This window comes from Ambystoma mexicanum, chromosome 7q (assembly GCF_040938575.1).
Source record: "Ambystoma mexicanum isolate Mex_15411 chromosome 7q, UKY_AmexF1_1, whole genome shotgun sequence".
NCBI classification, from domain to species: domain Eukaryota; kingdom Metazoa; phylum Chordata; class Amphibia; order Caudata; family Ambystomatidae; genus Ambystoma; species Ambystoma mexicanum.
Window position 1 is genome coordinate 882,029,754 of NC_090941.1, and position 16,302 is coordinate 882,046,055.

Genomic DNA, 16,302 nt, shown 5'->3' on the forward strand with positions numbered 1-16,302 from the left:
CCCCCACCCCCCCCAGCAGTGTGGGGCACCCTCCACCAGGCTCCCACCCATGTCTACCACCACCCCCACCCCCCAGCACTGTGGGGCAGCCTCCACCAGGCCCCCACTCATGTCTCCCACCACCACCACCCCCCAGCACTGTGGGGCAGCCCCCACCAGGCCCCCACTCATGTCTCCCACCCACCCCCACCCCCCAGCAGTGCAGGGGCACCCTCCGCCAGGCCCCCACTCATGTCTCCCACCCACCCCCACACCCCCCAGCAGTGTGGGGCACCCTCCACCAGGCTCCCACCCATGTCTACCACCACCCACACCCCCCAGCACTGTGGGGCAGCCTCCACCAGGCCCCCACCCTTGTCTCCCACCACCCCCACCCCCCAGCCACCATGGGCAGCCTCCGCCAGGCCCCCACTCATGTCTCCCACCACCCCACCCCCCCAGCAGTGTGGGGCACCCTCCACCAGGCCCCCACCCATGTCTCCCACCACCCCCACCCCCCACCCACCATGGGCAGCCTCCGCCAGGCCCCCACCCATGTCTCCCACCCACCCCCACCCCCCAGCACTGTGGGGCAGCCTCCACCAGGCCCCCACTCATGTCTCCCACCACCCCCACCCCCCAGCCACCATGGGCAGCCCCCACCAGGCCCCCACTCATGTCTCCCACCCACCCCCACCCCCCAGCAGTGCAGGGGCACCCTCCACCAGGCTCCCACCCGTGTCTACCACCCACCCACCCCCCAGCCACCATGGGCAGCCCCCACCAGGCCCCCACTCATGTCTCCCACCACCCCCACCCGCCCAGCAGTGTGGGGCACCCTCCACCAGGCCCCCACCCATGTCTCCCACCACCCCCACCCCCCACCCACCATGGGCAGCCCCCGCCAGGCCCCCACTCATGTCTCCCACCACCCCCACCCCCCCCAGCAGTGTGGGGCACCCTCCACCAGGCCCCCACCCATGTCTCCCACCACCCCCACCCCCCAGCCACCATGGGCAGCCACCGCCAGGCCCTCACTCATGTCTCCCACCCACCCCCACCCCCCCAGCAGTGTGGGGCACCCTCCACCAGGCTCCCACCCATGTCTACCATCACCCCCACCCCCCAGCCACCATGGGCAGCCCCCGCCAGGCCCCCACTCATGTCTCCCACCACCCACACCCCCCCAGCAGTGCAGGGGCACCCTCCACCAGGCCCCCACTCATGTCTCCCACCACCCCCACCCCCCAGCAGTGTGGGGCACCCTCCACCAGGCCCCCACTCATGTCTCCCACCCACCCCCACCCCCCAGCAGTGCAGGGGCACCCTCCACCAGGCTCCCACCCGTGTCTACCCGCCCACCCCCCAGCCACCATGGGCTGCCCCCGCCAGGCACCCACTCATGTCTCCCACCACCCCCACCCCCCCAGCAGTGCAGGGGCACCCTCCACCAGGCCCCCACTCATGTCTCCCACCACCCCCACCCCCCAGCATCCAGGGGCACCCTCCGCCAGGCACCCACTCATGTCTCCCACCCACCCCACCCCCCCAGCAGTGTGGGGCACCCTCCACCAGGCTCCCACTCATGTCTCCCACCACCCCCACCCCCCCAGCAGTGTGGGGCACCCTCCACCAGGCCCCCACCCATGTCTCCCACCACCCCCACCCCCCAGCCACCATGGGCACCCTCCACCAGGCCCCCACCCATGTCTCCCACCACTCCCACCCCCCAGCCACCATGTGCAGCCTCCGCCAGGCCCCCACTCATGTCTCCCACCCACCCCCACCCCCCCAGCAGTGTGGGGCACCCTCCACCAGGCTCCCACCCATGTCTACCACCACCCCCACCCCCCAGCCACCATGGGCAGCCCCCGCCAGGCCCCCACTCATGTCTCCCACCCACCCCCACCCCCCAGCACTGTGGGGCAGCCTCCACCAGGCCCCCACTCATGTCTCCCACCACCCCCACCCCCCAGCCACCATGGGCAGCCCCCACCAGGCCCCCACTCATGTCTCCCACCAACCCCCACCCCCCAGCAGTACAGGGGCACCCTCCACCAGGCTCCCACCCGTGTCAACACCCCCCGACCCCCCAGCCACCATGGGCAGCCCCCACCAGGCCCCCACTCATGTCTCCCACCACCCCCACCCCCCCAGCAGTGTGGGGCACCCTCCACCAGGCCCCCACCCATGTCTCCCACCACCCCCACCCCCCACCCACCATGGGCAGCCCCCGCCAGGCCCCCAATCATGTCTCCCACCCCCCCCCACCCCCCCCAGCAGTGTGGGGCACCCTCCACCAGGCCCCCAACCATGTCTCCCACCACCCCCACCCCCCAGCCACCATGGGCAGCCTCCGCCAGGCCCCCACTCATGTCTCCCACCCACCCCCACCCCCCCAGCAGTGTGGGGCACCCTCCACCAGGCTCCCACCCATGTCTACCACCACCCCCACCCCCCAGCCACCATGGGCAGCACCCGCCAGGCCCCCACTCATGTCTCCCACCACCCCCACCCCCCCCCAGCATTGTGGGGCACCCTCCACCAGGCCCCCACTCATGTCTCCCACCCACCCCCACCCCCCAGCAGTGCAGGGGCACCCTCCACCAGGCTCCCACCCGTGTCTACCCCCCCACCCCCCAGCCACCATGGGCAGCCCCCGCCAGGCACCCACTCATGTCTCCCACCACCCCCACCCCCCCAGCAGTGCAGGGGCACCCTCCACCAGGCCCCCACTCATGTCTCCCACCACCCCCACCCCACAGCATCCAGGGGCACCCTCCGCCAAGCCCCCACTCATGTCTCCCACCACCCCCACCCCCCCCAGCATTGTGGGGCACCCTCCACCAGGCCCCCACTCATGTCTCCCACCCACCCCCACCCCCCAGCAGTGCAGGGGCACCCTCCACCAGGCTCCCACCCGTGTCTACCCCCCCACCCCCCAGCCACCATGGGCAGCCCCCGCCAGGCACCCACTCATGTCTCCCACCACCCCCACCCCCCCAGCAGTGCAGGGGCACCCTCCACCAGGCCCCCACTCATGTCTCCCACCACCCCCACCCCACAGCATCCAGGGGCACCCTCCGCCAAGCCCCCACTCATGTCTCCCACCACCCCCACCCCCCCAGCAGTGCAGGTGCACCCTCCACCAGGCCCCCACTCATGTCTCCCACCACCCCCACCCCCCCAGCAGTGCAGGGGCACCCTCCACAAGGCCCCACTCATGTCTCCCACCACCCCCACCCCCCAGCAGTGCAGGGGGACCCTCCACCAGGCCCCCACCCATGTCTCACACCACCCCCACCCCCCAGCCACCATGGGCAGCCTCCGCCAGGCCCCCACTCATGTCTCCCACCCACCCCCACCCCCCAGCAGTGTGGGGCACCCTCCACCAGGCTCCCACCCATGTCTACCACCACCCCCACCCCCCAGCCACCATGGGCAGCCCCCACCAGGCCCCCACTCATGTCTCCCACCCACCCCCACCCCCCAGCAGTGCTGGGGCAGCCCCCACCAGGCTCCCACCGATGTCTACCACCCCCCCACCCCCCAGCCACCATGGGCAGCCCCCGCCAGGCCCCCACTCATGTCTCCCACCACCCCCACCCCCCCAGCAGTGTGGGGCACCCTCCACCAGGCCCCCACTCATGTCTCCCACCCACCCCCACCCCCCAGCAGTGCAGGGGCACCCTCCACCAGGCTCCCACCCGTGTCTACCCCCCCCACCCCCCAGCCACCATGGGCAGCCCCCGCCAGGATCCCACTCATGTCTCCCACCACCCCCACCCCCCCAGCAGTGCAGGGGCACCCTCCACCAGGCCCCCACTCATGTCTCCCACCGCCCCACCCCCCAGCATCCAGGGGCACCCTCCGCCAGGCCCCCACTCATGTCTCCCACCACCCCCACCCCCCCAGCAGTGTGGGGCACCCTCCACCAGGCCCCCACTCATGTCTCCCACCACCCCCCCAGCAGTGCAGGGGCACCCTCCACCAGGCCCCCACTCATGTCTCCCACCACCCCCACCCCCCCAGCCGTGTGGGGCACCCTCCACCAGGCCCCCACCCATGTCTCCCACCACCCCCACCCCCCAGCCACCATGGGCACCCTCCACCAGGCCCCCACTCATGTCTCCCACCACCCCCACCCCCCCAGCAGTGTGGGGCACCCTCCACCAGGCCCCTCTCATGTCTCCCACCCACCCCCACCCCCCAGCAGTGCAGGGGCACCCTCCACCAGGCTCCCACCCGTGTCTACCCCCCACCCCCCAGCCACCATGGGCAGCCCCCGCCAGGCACCCACTCATGTCTCCCACCACCCCCACCCCCCCAGCAGTGCAGGGGCACCCTCCACCAGGCCCCCACTCATGTCTCCCACCACCCCCACCCCCCAGCATCCAGGGGCACCCTCCGCCAGGCCCCCACTCATGTCTCCCACCACCCCCACCCCCCCAGCAGTGCAGGGGCACCCTCCACCAGGCCCCCACTCATGTCTCCCACCACCCCCACCCCCCCAGCAGTGCAGGGGCACCCTCCACCAGGCCCCACTCATGTCTCCCACCACCCCCACCCCCAGCAGTGCAGGGGCACCCTCCACCAGGCCCCCACCCATGTCTCCCACCACCCCCACCCCCCAGCCACCATGGGCAGCCTCCGCCAGGCCCCCACTCATGTCTCCCACCCACCCCCACCCCCCCAGCAGTGTGGGGCACCCTCCACCAGGCTCCCACCCATGTCTGCCACCACCCCCACCCCCCAGCCACCATGGGCAGCCCCCACCAGGCCCCCACTCATGTCTCCCACCCACCCCCACCCCCCAGCAGTGCAGGGGCAGCCCCCACCAGGCTCCCACCCATGTCTCCCACCACCCCCACCCCCCAGCCACCATGGGCAGCCTCCGCCAGGCCCCCACTCATGTCTCCCACCCACCCCCACCCCCCCAGCAGTGTGGGGCACCCTCCACCAGGCTCCCACCCATGTCTACCACCACCCCCACCCCCCAGCCACCATGGGCAACCCCCACCAGGCCCCCACTCATGTCTCGCACCCACCGCCACCCCCCAGCTGTGTGGGGCACCCTCCACCAGGCTCCCACCCATGTCTACCACCACCCCCACCCCCCAGCCACCATGGGCAGCCCCCACCAGGCCCCCACTCATGTCCCCCTGCCCACAGGCCCTGACAATCCTCAAGCATGTGCCTCATGGCCAGCCACCACAGCCCAAAGACACAACCAAGTATTACATGTGCCCATGATACTACTCCAATGGAAACAATGTAAATCAACACATGTGTCTCACACACACACAATGGTTGCAAGTGAACCTGAAAACCCATATCATGACATGCATGAAAACAATGAGATGAAACCACACATTGAAGAATGAAAAAATCCAAATAATGTATTAAAAACAACAGCAATGGCAATCAAAATTAACCAAAATACACAAGTAAAATAATAACAAAATTAAGCTGGCTGTCCCTTTTCAAATTAAAATCAATAAATGATAATCCCAAAAAATATCGTCCAAAGTTCAAGTCCATGAAAAGGAAATGAAGGGAAAAAAGAAATAGAAAACCATTGCTCCATGGGAAAAAATATTCATAGTAAAAAAAATATCCAAATCCAAAGTCCAACTATGTACAAAGTATTCAGGGTCCATCATCCCAAGAGAAGAAATGAAACCTACAAAAAAACCTATCTAAAATGGAACTATATACAAAAGGTGGAGCAGTGTCCGTCGACTCCAAATAAAAATAAACTATAAAGGAAACCTATCACTAAATAACTATATACAATGGCGGCGGGCCAGTCCAGCGGCTCACTTAGTGGTGTTCCGGGCCAGGGCATCATCGAACTCCTCGTCTATGTCCCGGAGGCGGTCCTGTTCCATGGTCCCGAGGGTCCGCAGGGACGCCGACATGTTCACCTCCAACTCCCTGCGGATTGCCTCGAGGCACTCGGCCCGCCTCAGGGCCCTCCGCATGGAGTTCTCCGCCCTGACCATCGTGAGCTGCGCCTCCTCCGCCCGCCGCCGCTCCGCATCTATGGCGTGGCCCAACCACTGCCACACGGAAGACACTTCCCGTCCAGGGTCCTCCTGCCCTCCGGCCGATGCCTGCCCCTCCGATGTTGAAGGCCCCGAGCTATCGTGGCTCCCACCTACAGCCTCCTGCTGCTGCAGCTGCTGCTGTCCATGTGCCCTGTCCGATGGTGCCTGCACATCCTCCTCCAGCTGGGGTGCAGTCGTTTATGTGGCCACCCCTGCTGGACGTCCGACTCCCGACTGTGGCAGGGATCTGTTGTCCACCAGCCTGGCCGCACGGTCGGAGGCAGCTCCACAGGGCACCCAGGTGACACATGGGTGGGAAGATGGCATGGACGACGACTGGGGCATAGGGGGTTCTGTGGAGAAGGGGGTCGGAACAAGGTCCAGGAAACGGAGGAATCCAGCCCTGGTGAGCTGTCCCAGTGGGTCAACGCGGTCAACGAGCCATGCGAGAAGACGTGCAGACTCATCATGAAAAGACTGCAGGTCAGCTCGCATGGCCCGTTGACGCAACGCCACCCCACCCTGGACAGGCTCAACCTGGTGGAGGATAGCCACATCCGCAGGGAGAGGAAAGCCAGGTGTTGTAAGCCAATCCACTCCCTGAGAACGGGTCTGGAGGTAGGCATCCCCGCTGGTGCACGATGATGCAGTGACAATAGCAGGGACAGGATTGCACACAGGCACCTCCGCGGCGGCCTGTGCTGCCTCCTGTCCCTGATCTTGCACTGCACCACTAGCACCATTGGAATCCCCACCTCCAGACCCCGCCACTGTCGCTTGCACGGCCTCCTCCTCCACCAAACCCCACACCAACCTGGATGACTCCGTGCCATCTTCCTCTGTTGGGCCCTGTGGGGTCCCAGCTGCCCCTTCTGCTGCCGAGGAGTCCAACTCCAACCTCCGCCTCTTGGACCTCCCCTCGGCAGCTGCGGCCTGGGACGCGGCACCGGACTCCTCACTCCCCGACGAGATCACAACCTGGGAGGGGATCCGGGCCTTGCGTCTCCGGCTGGTGGTGCGACCCCTGCCGCTGTGCTCCACAGCACCTTCTCCGCCCTCTTCATCAGTTGACGCTGCAGACAGGGAGAAAGAAAACACAGGCATCAGGGCACTGTAAAATGGACTCATACACACATGACAGTTATACATGAGTGGCATTGGTAAACCTCAGACATGGAATCACAATCCCCAACACACATGTCACTTCAACTTGCACACATGAGCCATACCACAGCCATATTGCAACAGCCAGCACCATCCATTCACATACAACAGCATGAGCAGCCAAAGGTCATCCAGACATCACATGTGACACAGGGAGTGCACTATACATGCACACACACCACCACACTTGCATGCATGTGTACACCTCCGCCAACTGTCGCAGTGTTCAGATCAGCATCCATGTCACACCTGCCAATCATTCTTCCACATCCTTTGCCATGCAAGCCTACACACACAAGCACCATCCATGTGTCACACATGAGAGCCCTCGCATGTGTCAGCCTCACGGCCCTGTACCCCCCCCATACTTGGCCACATGAAACCACATGTGCAACACTCCTGCCACACCACCACACGCACAGCTTACAATCAGTATGCATGTACACTTACCGCTCGACTCCAGACGGGTCTGCCTCTCAAGGACCTGGACGTGGAGCGCTGGGGATATGCGTTCCAGGACCCTCATCTGATCTTCCGACAAGTGGCCCCGGTGCCCCTTAGCATCCGCTGCTTTCAGGAGGCGCCGGCCTTCTTGAGGGTCCTGGACCTGAAGTCCTCCCAGCACTTCTTCACATGATGGAATAGTCGGACTAACACCCCCTCCTCGTTGATGGCAGTCACGATGTCCGTCCAGATCCGAGTCCGTCCTTCCTAGTCGGCATGCAACCTTCCAAAGAGGGCATCATACTGCCCCAGGACATGCTCCACCAGGACACCAACTTCGGTGGCAGTGAAGCTGGTGCCCCTCTGCCTCTCTGGCCGGGGGTTGCCACTGGTGCCAGATGTTCCAGTGCCCGACATGGCAACCCCAGAGGCAGGAGTGGGTGGGCAACTGGGTCCTGGGGCTGGGCTGTGGGGCGATGGAAAAGCAGTAGGGAGTCTTCGGTTCCAGCAGGGGTGGTCACAGCAACAGCACCCCTGGCTGATGTGCAGGCAGCAAATGGCAGGGCATGTGGGCAGCAGGCAGTCAGGCAGCAGCATATGGCAGGTGGGAGCGTGCTCAGGGCTCTGGGGGGCAGTAATTCGGCCTTCTGGGCAGGAGCGTGGTCTTCCGTGTGTGAACGCGTGGCCAGCTTGATACGGAGTGATTTTGCACGTGAAAATCCAACACGTGTGTAATTCGAGGAAAGGCCCTTAGCGCGTAAACGCGTCAGCACACTGTACATTCATTGGCCCAAAGGCCACCAGCGTATGCGCGTCTATGAAGTCACGTGCACGTTGAATAGGGCACACGTTGGAAATGTTGCGTGTTAAAAAAATGAAAGACACGTCCGAGTGTCAAAGCGTGTAATTGGTGGAAATGGCCTTAGCGCGTACACGCGGAAGTGACAAAGCGTGTAATTGGTGGAAATGGCCCTACACGCAGAAGTGTCAAAGCGTGTAATTGGTGGAAATTGCCTTAGCGCGTACACGCGGAAGTGACAAAGCGTGTAATTGGTGGAAATGGCCCTACACGCAGAAGTGACAAAGCGTGTAATTGGTGGAAATGGCCTTAGCGCGTACACGCGGAAGTGACAAAGCGTGTAATTGGTGGAAATGGCCCTAGCGCGTACACGCCACGTAAGTGACGCTGGACGTGTGGGCCTGCATAAAAGGTACGTGTAGAACACCATTTCCTTGTACGTGCTTTTCGTGGAGAGCGAGTGGGTGAATTCTGTACTTCTTGTCGTTTCACACGCGATTTACTTCACGGCGTTTCAAGTTCGTACTCCCCGTTACCTCTGACAGCTTTTTCTCTTTTTTCTCTTTTTCTGGTTTTCCTGGGCCTGTTCCCTCAAACAGTGTTCCCTTCTACTGTTGTCCTGTCTCCTCAGACAGCATACAAATCTTCTTTTGGCGGGGGTGTTGCCAACCAAACGCGCTTCTTTTTCACGCTCTTTTTCCTGGCAGACGGTGAGTCACGCACGTATCTAACATCTGTGCTTGCCCCGTGTGTAGCCTACCCCTTCAGAGGTCATTCTAGGCTGCGTGTGACACGCATACGTTCATTCTTGTGTTACTGGGTGCCACAGCGTAGTGCAGTTTTTTGTTTCCACACACGTGGTCTAGGAGGGGTTGCGTGCACGTCATCTCCCTTTTTTGGGCTTCCTGTGCGTTGCGTGACCCGTCATCTTTCCCCAGGGGTCACATTCAGCCTTGCTAGAGTACTAGGGTACAATTACCATCTGGTACCCAACCCCTTTGACCCCCAATTGCCCAGGACAATAGTTTACAGCCACTCCCATATGCACATTAACATCAGTGCCATGGTTGGGAGGCGAGGATTCCGTAAGGGTGGCAAAGGTGGACGAGCCACAAGTGGTGGCCGTGGTGGATCCGGTAGGGGACGTGGTCGTTACTTGCAGGGTGACCCTGTCCCCCCATGTGTGGAGGACCAGTCAAGGGCACCCATAATCCCCCCCCCCTGGTTGAGGCTGATGTGGCTGACACCATCCATGCTCAGCCCTTGTTGGACCAGCCCATTGTGGCACCAGACCTGGCTGACTCCATGGCTGACTTCCAGGTCAGCAGGCCTATGACACGTGCGCTGGTGCACGTTGATGTCATCAGGCCACGTGGATCAGGGGCAGCAAGGTCATCTGCTGCCCCAAGTAGGCAGGGTGGAGAGGCTGCAGGGGCAGCTGCGGCTCCATCCACCCCAGCTCTCACACACCCAGCCAGGACAGTGTCGGTCCTAGTCCATCCTGCTGACATTCCCCCTGATACCATTACACTTGAGCCAATGCCTGCACCAACTCCCATGCTGAGTGTGCAATCCCACACTCCTGATACAGAGTCCACCAGGGCTCCTGCCCCTAGTGTCCAGAGCGGCGCAGGACACTCAGGATCACCACCACCTTCCAAGCGGAAGAGGAAGAGTGCTCGTCCGGCTCAGGCTGATGCCCCAGACACGGCTACACAGTCCGGCCCGTCGAGGAAGCCCAGCTTCACGGATGCCGAACTGAATGCACTTGTCGAGTATGTGTCCGCACATGATAACGAGATGGTCATTGTTGCAGGATCCAAGACCACACCTGCACAACGCCAGGCACACTGGCAGACCGTTGCGGACATCGTAAGTGCCCTTGGAATCGTGAGGCGCACAGCCAATGATTGCTATAAGCGCTGGAATGACCTAAAGCGCAGGGCAAAGAATAAGCTGGCCTCAAGTCATGCCGCAACTCTAGTGACTGGAGGTGGGTCTCCAGTAGAAGACATGGAACTCACTCCACATGAGTCAGTCGCTGGGACCTACGTCACAGAGGAACAGATCCAAGGTGTGGGAGATCTGCCTGATTATGAGGCATTGTCCGGTAAATGCACATGCATGTGTGTGTCATCCATGTGCATGGTGTGTGTGTGAGGGCTTCTGTTTGTGTGCCAGGTGAGGGTGTGTGCGCCTGAGTCGTTTGGGTCACCCATGTGCTTCATGCAATACATTCTGCGCAGCATCATTTGGCCATAGCAGTATCCCTTCTGCCAACAGTAGACATCTAGGCCAACAGCACGCCAGTTGCCCTTGAAGTGTCACCTTGCCACAACATTGTTGCTTATTTTTCTCTGTTCATTCAGGCAGATTGTTTGCATTCCACCACTTTTACAAGGCATTTCTCAGTCCTGTAGTCACATGTCTGACATGGCTATGGTAAAGTGGAGTGACTTTGTTACCTGGATATCATTTGTTCACACATGTCCCTGTGCAATCGGACCATTTTGGACTGGCAGCTCTAGGTGAAAAATCAGACCTGTTTGAATTAAAAAAGCTATTACATGCGGGAACTGGACTGAATGAATAAGTGCTGCCCTCCTCTCCATCTTCACTCAATAGCAATGGTACATGCCATCTGTGTGATGGCATGTGTATTTCACCTGGCAATCACAGGCCAATGTGTGATGCCACTGCCAGGCAGCATGCAGAAAATGTGTTCATCTTCCATCTTGGTGTCATCAGTGTGTGCCATTTGCCTGCCCTTCATACGCAGTGAGGGTGCATGCATGGGAGGGTTTTAGTCATGTGGGACATGTGTCAATCAAGTATTGGTTCTCTTGCTTCTCAGCCCTCATTGTGTGCCTTGGTGCTAATGCCTGTTTCCATTTGTTTTCTTTTATGTCTTTGCAGGGGAAGACGCACCTGATACTGCTGGGGTTGTGGAGATGGTGCAGACCCAGGAGGGGTCCGAGGGCCGACCGACCACCAGTGAGGGACGTGGTGTGGTGGTAGGTGAGAACCCACAACTGCTGCAGGTCGTGCTCTCAAGGGGTGTCTCTGGCTGCACCTCCCCCGAGCTGTACTCAGGTGTTGATTCGGATGATGAGACCTACGTGCCGTCGCAGGTGAGTGTTCCTGGGAGGGATTCTGTTCTGTCCCACCCACCTGCACCAGGGTCAGAACCCTCAATGGGGATGTCAGTGTTGGCAGCTACGCCTTTGGTGGTTACGGATGCAGGGTCACACTCCGCGACATCTGATCCTGTTCCTGGGCCAGCAGATCAGAGGGGGAATGCAGTCCTGCAGCCTCAGGCAGTGCCGGCACAGCAAGGCGCAGTTCGCCTTGCCCCAGACAGGTGTGGTGCCCGCCGACGTGGTGGCCGTACGCCACCTGGCAATACCGCATGGGAGCAATCCATTTACGGTATGGCAACCCAACAGGCAGCATCATCAGAGATGATGGCTCAGGCCATGGATAGGGTGGCCACTTCCATTGTCCCCCCCGAAAGGCTGATGGAGCGACTACAGCAGGCAACCGACTCCATCTGCCAGTCACACAGGGAGGACATGTTGGCGTCCAACAGGGACAGGCGGGCGGCACTGGCGACTCTGCAGGAAGCCATCTCCATAGAGTCCCAGGGCCACAGGGAAGCCCTGAGGCAGGAGCTCCTTCACCTCAGGACGACTCTTGTTGAGCTTGAGGCTTCAACAAACCGAAGGACAGAACAGCAGCTGGAGCGTCTCACCCGTACGCTCTCAGCTGAGATGCAGGCAACTAGGGCGGAGGTCCGGGCATCCCGTGAGTTGTTGCATGGGGACCTCCGCACACTCATCCTCCAGAACGAGACCTACCACACCCTCATGCTTGCAGCCATGGAGGAACAGACTAGGGCCTTGCGTGGGCTGCCTCCCATAGTGCAACCACCTCCGGATGCAGCTGCACAGGGTGATAATAGCGACAGCAGTGATACTCCCACAATAGGGTAGCCGTGTGGGCCATGAGCCCATGGAGGTGTTTTTTTTTCCCAAGATCCACACAGGTGGGTTTTGGTGTGCACCCTGTCCTCGGACCTCCTGGGTGGCCTCCCCAACCCCCCCGGGCCCATTAATGGCCATTTTTGATATATTTTTTTTTTCTTTATTTTTTTTTTTGGGACAATGTGTTGCCTTCTGTGGCTCCTGTGGGCATACGCTGCATTGTGGCTGGGCACATGCAGGCTTGTCATGTATTTGGTTCAGATGCTTGGGTTTTTGTCACACACACCCCTCCTGCTTCCCGTTTCCATGGGCTTGCAAAGGGTGTGCCCACGTGACATTGACGTACATGGTGACATTGGACTCCCACTACATGTGTGGGTAGTCTAGTCAATACTGTGTATACATTCCTAGTGCATATTGCTGTTGTGTTGTACACTGCATGTAGCATTGATGTGTAACTCATCATCCGTGTCTACCTCCTAATTTGCAGGTCCTTTCCTCATGTCTACACAAGGCCCTCTACTTTGGAGATGGGATCCATGTTGGCAGCAGTGCACCTACAACTCTACATGGCGGCAACACTGTACAGTTGGAAGTGGTGGGAGTGCAGGCATTTCCAGGTGGTGAGACTACTAATTCCTTACATTCATAATGTCATGTTAATGGTAGTTTTGAGGGTCAGTGGCTGATAAGTGTTATTGCTAAATACCTGCTCAAGTGTGTTGTTGGTCGTGCATTACTGTGAGCATTTCAGGTGTCGCGAGTTTCAGTTAGGGACACTGTACATTGTGACACTTGTGTCATGTTGTGGGGATTACTTTGTTTACCTGCACATAGCATGACATGGCACGGTGTGTCGTGTGGCGGTGCTGGGGATGGGTGGGTGACATGGCACTGTCCTCATGTTGCATTTTGCAAGTGGGTATTCATTTTAGCTGCTTGAATGTGTTTTTTCACAAAACTGCATTGGTGGTGTCTGTGTAGGTAGGGATGCACACATTGTAACACTTCCAGGTGAACAATCTCAGGCTGATATGGTTTTGACGGTTGATTCTCCAGACATTCAGGATCAGTGTCAGGTTGAGTCATCATTGATTGTCAGATGGTATGTGCCAGGGCAGTGTGCACTCCACAGCGGTGTGATTTCTAGGTGAAGTAATTAGCCACTAGCTGTGTACGGGCTGCCTCCCCCCGTGCCCTTTCCCCTCCCATGCGCAGCGGCCGTGCATGTGGTTGGGGATGTGGGGCCACCACCATGTCCACGGCCAGGCCCCGGCGTGTTGCAACGTTGTGCAGGACACATGCTGCCACTATGATCCTGCACACTACTGGGGGAGCGTATAACAGCTGCCCGCCAGAACGGTCAAGGGAGCGAAAGCGTGACTTAAGCACTCCGAATGTGCGCTCCACTATGCCCCGGGTTGCATTGTGGGCTGTGTTATATCTTACCTCGGGTGGCGTGGTGGGGTTACGAATTGGCGTCATCATGTGGGGGCTGAGAGGGTAGGCACTGTCCCCTGTGGAGGTGGTGATTGGTATCATTGGTGGGGTTGTGACCTTGCTCAGTATCTGACATGCATGCATGTGCAGTGGCATTCATACTCACCAATCAGCCATGTATCGCCATGCCGCCCAGCTTCTAGGTCCCGGCTTAGGGTGGACATTCAGTAAATGAAGCTGTCGTGGGTGGACCCGGGATAGTTGGCATATACTGAGGTGATGATTCCCTTGGCATTACATACTACCTGCACGTTGATGGAATGCCAGTGCTTGCGGTTCCTATAGATGTGCTCAGATGCCCTGGGGGGACGTGGAGCCACATGGGTGCAGTCGATGGCACCTAGCACTTTGGGGAATCGTGCCACACCGTAAAAATCCAGGGCGGCAGCATGCCTTTCTGCAGGTGTTCTGGGCAGGTATATGTGCCTGCGGACTGATGGGCGTGCAGTGATGATGTTCAAGACCTGGTGTAGGCAGCGTGACTGCGTGGCCTGTGACACCCCACCCACTATGGCACTTGTCCGCTGAAATGATCCAGTGGCTAAGAAGTGCAGTACATTGAGGACCTTCTCCAGGGGGCTGAGTGCTTGGGAGCACAGGGTGGGTGATGTGAGGTCATCCTCCCACTCACTCACCAGGTCCAGTATTATGTGTGGTGGAAACCTGTACCTCCCATACACCTGGTCATCAGGCATCCCGAAAAGGCTGGTTCTGGGTGTGAATATTCTGGCCCTGACTATCCTCCTCCTCATCCTTTGGTAGCCCACGGCCACTGCTGCTAGGAACGGTATATTCATCCTGGCGTCTGAGCTTGTTATTTTGTTTGCGCGCAAATTTATGCGTCGCGGGTCGACGTATGCCTGCTTCCTACTGGCGTATGTGTTTCTTTGCGCGTGTTGTAGGCGAGCGTGTGAAACTTCCCGCGCACCCCTGAAATCCAGTACCCAGGCCAATAGCGTGTGGAAATTCCCGTGCATCCCGGTATACACGTGCGCTGATGTACTCGCGTGTGAAACTTCCTGCGCACCCCTGAAATCTAGTACCCAGGCCAATAGCGTGTGGAAATTCTCGCGCACCCCGGTATACACGTGCGCTGATGTACTCGCGTGTGTAAGTGCCCACGGAAGACCACGCTCCTGCCCAGAAGGCCGAATTACTGCCCCCCAGTGCCCCGAGCAGCCTCCCACGTGCCATCTGCTGCTGCTGCCTGCCTGCCTGCCTGCTGCCACCGTGCCCTGTCATTTGGTGCCTGCACATCAGCCATCTGCAGGGGTCCAGTTGCTGTGTCCACCCCTGCTGGAACTGAAGACTCCCGACTGGGATAACATCGCTCCACAGCCCAGCCCCAGGACCCAGTTGCCCACCCACTCCTGCCTCTGGGGTTGCCATGTCGGGCACTTCCACATCTGGCACCAGTGGCAACCCCAGGCCAGAGGGGCAGAGGGGCACCAGCTTCACTGCCACCGAAGTTGGTGTCCTGGTGGAGCATGTCCTGGGGCAGTATGATGCCCTCTTTGGATCGTCCCGCGCCAGCAAGGAAGGACGGGAGAGGATCTGGGCCGACTGTGGTTGCCATCAACGTGGAGGGGGTGGCAACTCGTGACGTCCAGAAGATCAAGAAGCGCTGGGAGGACTTGAGGTCCAGGACCCTCGTGAAGGCCCGGCGCCTCATGGAGGGGGGCCGGGGCCGCATGAGTTCCATTCAGATGAGGGTCCTGGAACGCGTACGCCCAGCGCTCCACGCCCAGATCCTTGAGAGGGAGACGCGTCTGGAGTTGAGCGGTAAGTGTCCAAGCATTGCTGTGTGAGACAGGGCATGTTGCGGTGTGCTGGTTGTCTGATACTTGCCTGTATGTGTGACATAGGCCATGTATGCATGTATGTGTGCAGGGACATCATGGTAATGCATGTGCGACCAGTGATGTGTGAACCACATGGTTGTTGCATGTGTTTAAATGCCACATGGGGAGCCCTATGCAGATTTTACACATGAGAGCATGCCAGTCTCTGTTCCTGGACATGGGTGGGGGTGAGGGATGGGTGCTGATGCCAGGTACATATATGGTAGCCATGTCTGTGTGCCTGACCTGCGTGTCTGTGACTTGTGAATGCCATGGATGCATGACACATGTGTGTGACAATGCACAGATTCACTGATGCAGCCTAGTTACCCTTGTATCCGCTGTGTTTGGGGTGTATGAGGCCAGATGGATGTGACTGAGGTGAAGTGTGTGCATGTGATAGGCATGACCCATGATGCATGTGAGTTCCATATCATTGTATGTTTCAAAAGTCCATTGGACATGTATGGAAATGTCCATGGCATGCACAATGCCTGTTACTGTGTGTGTTTTGCCTGGACTGATCCATGTGTTGTGGAGGG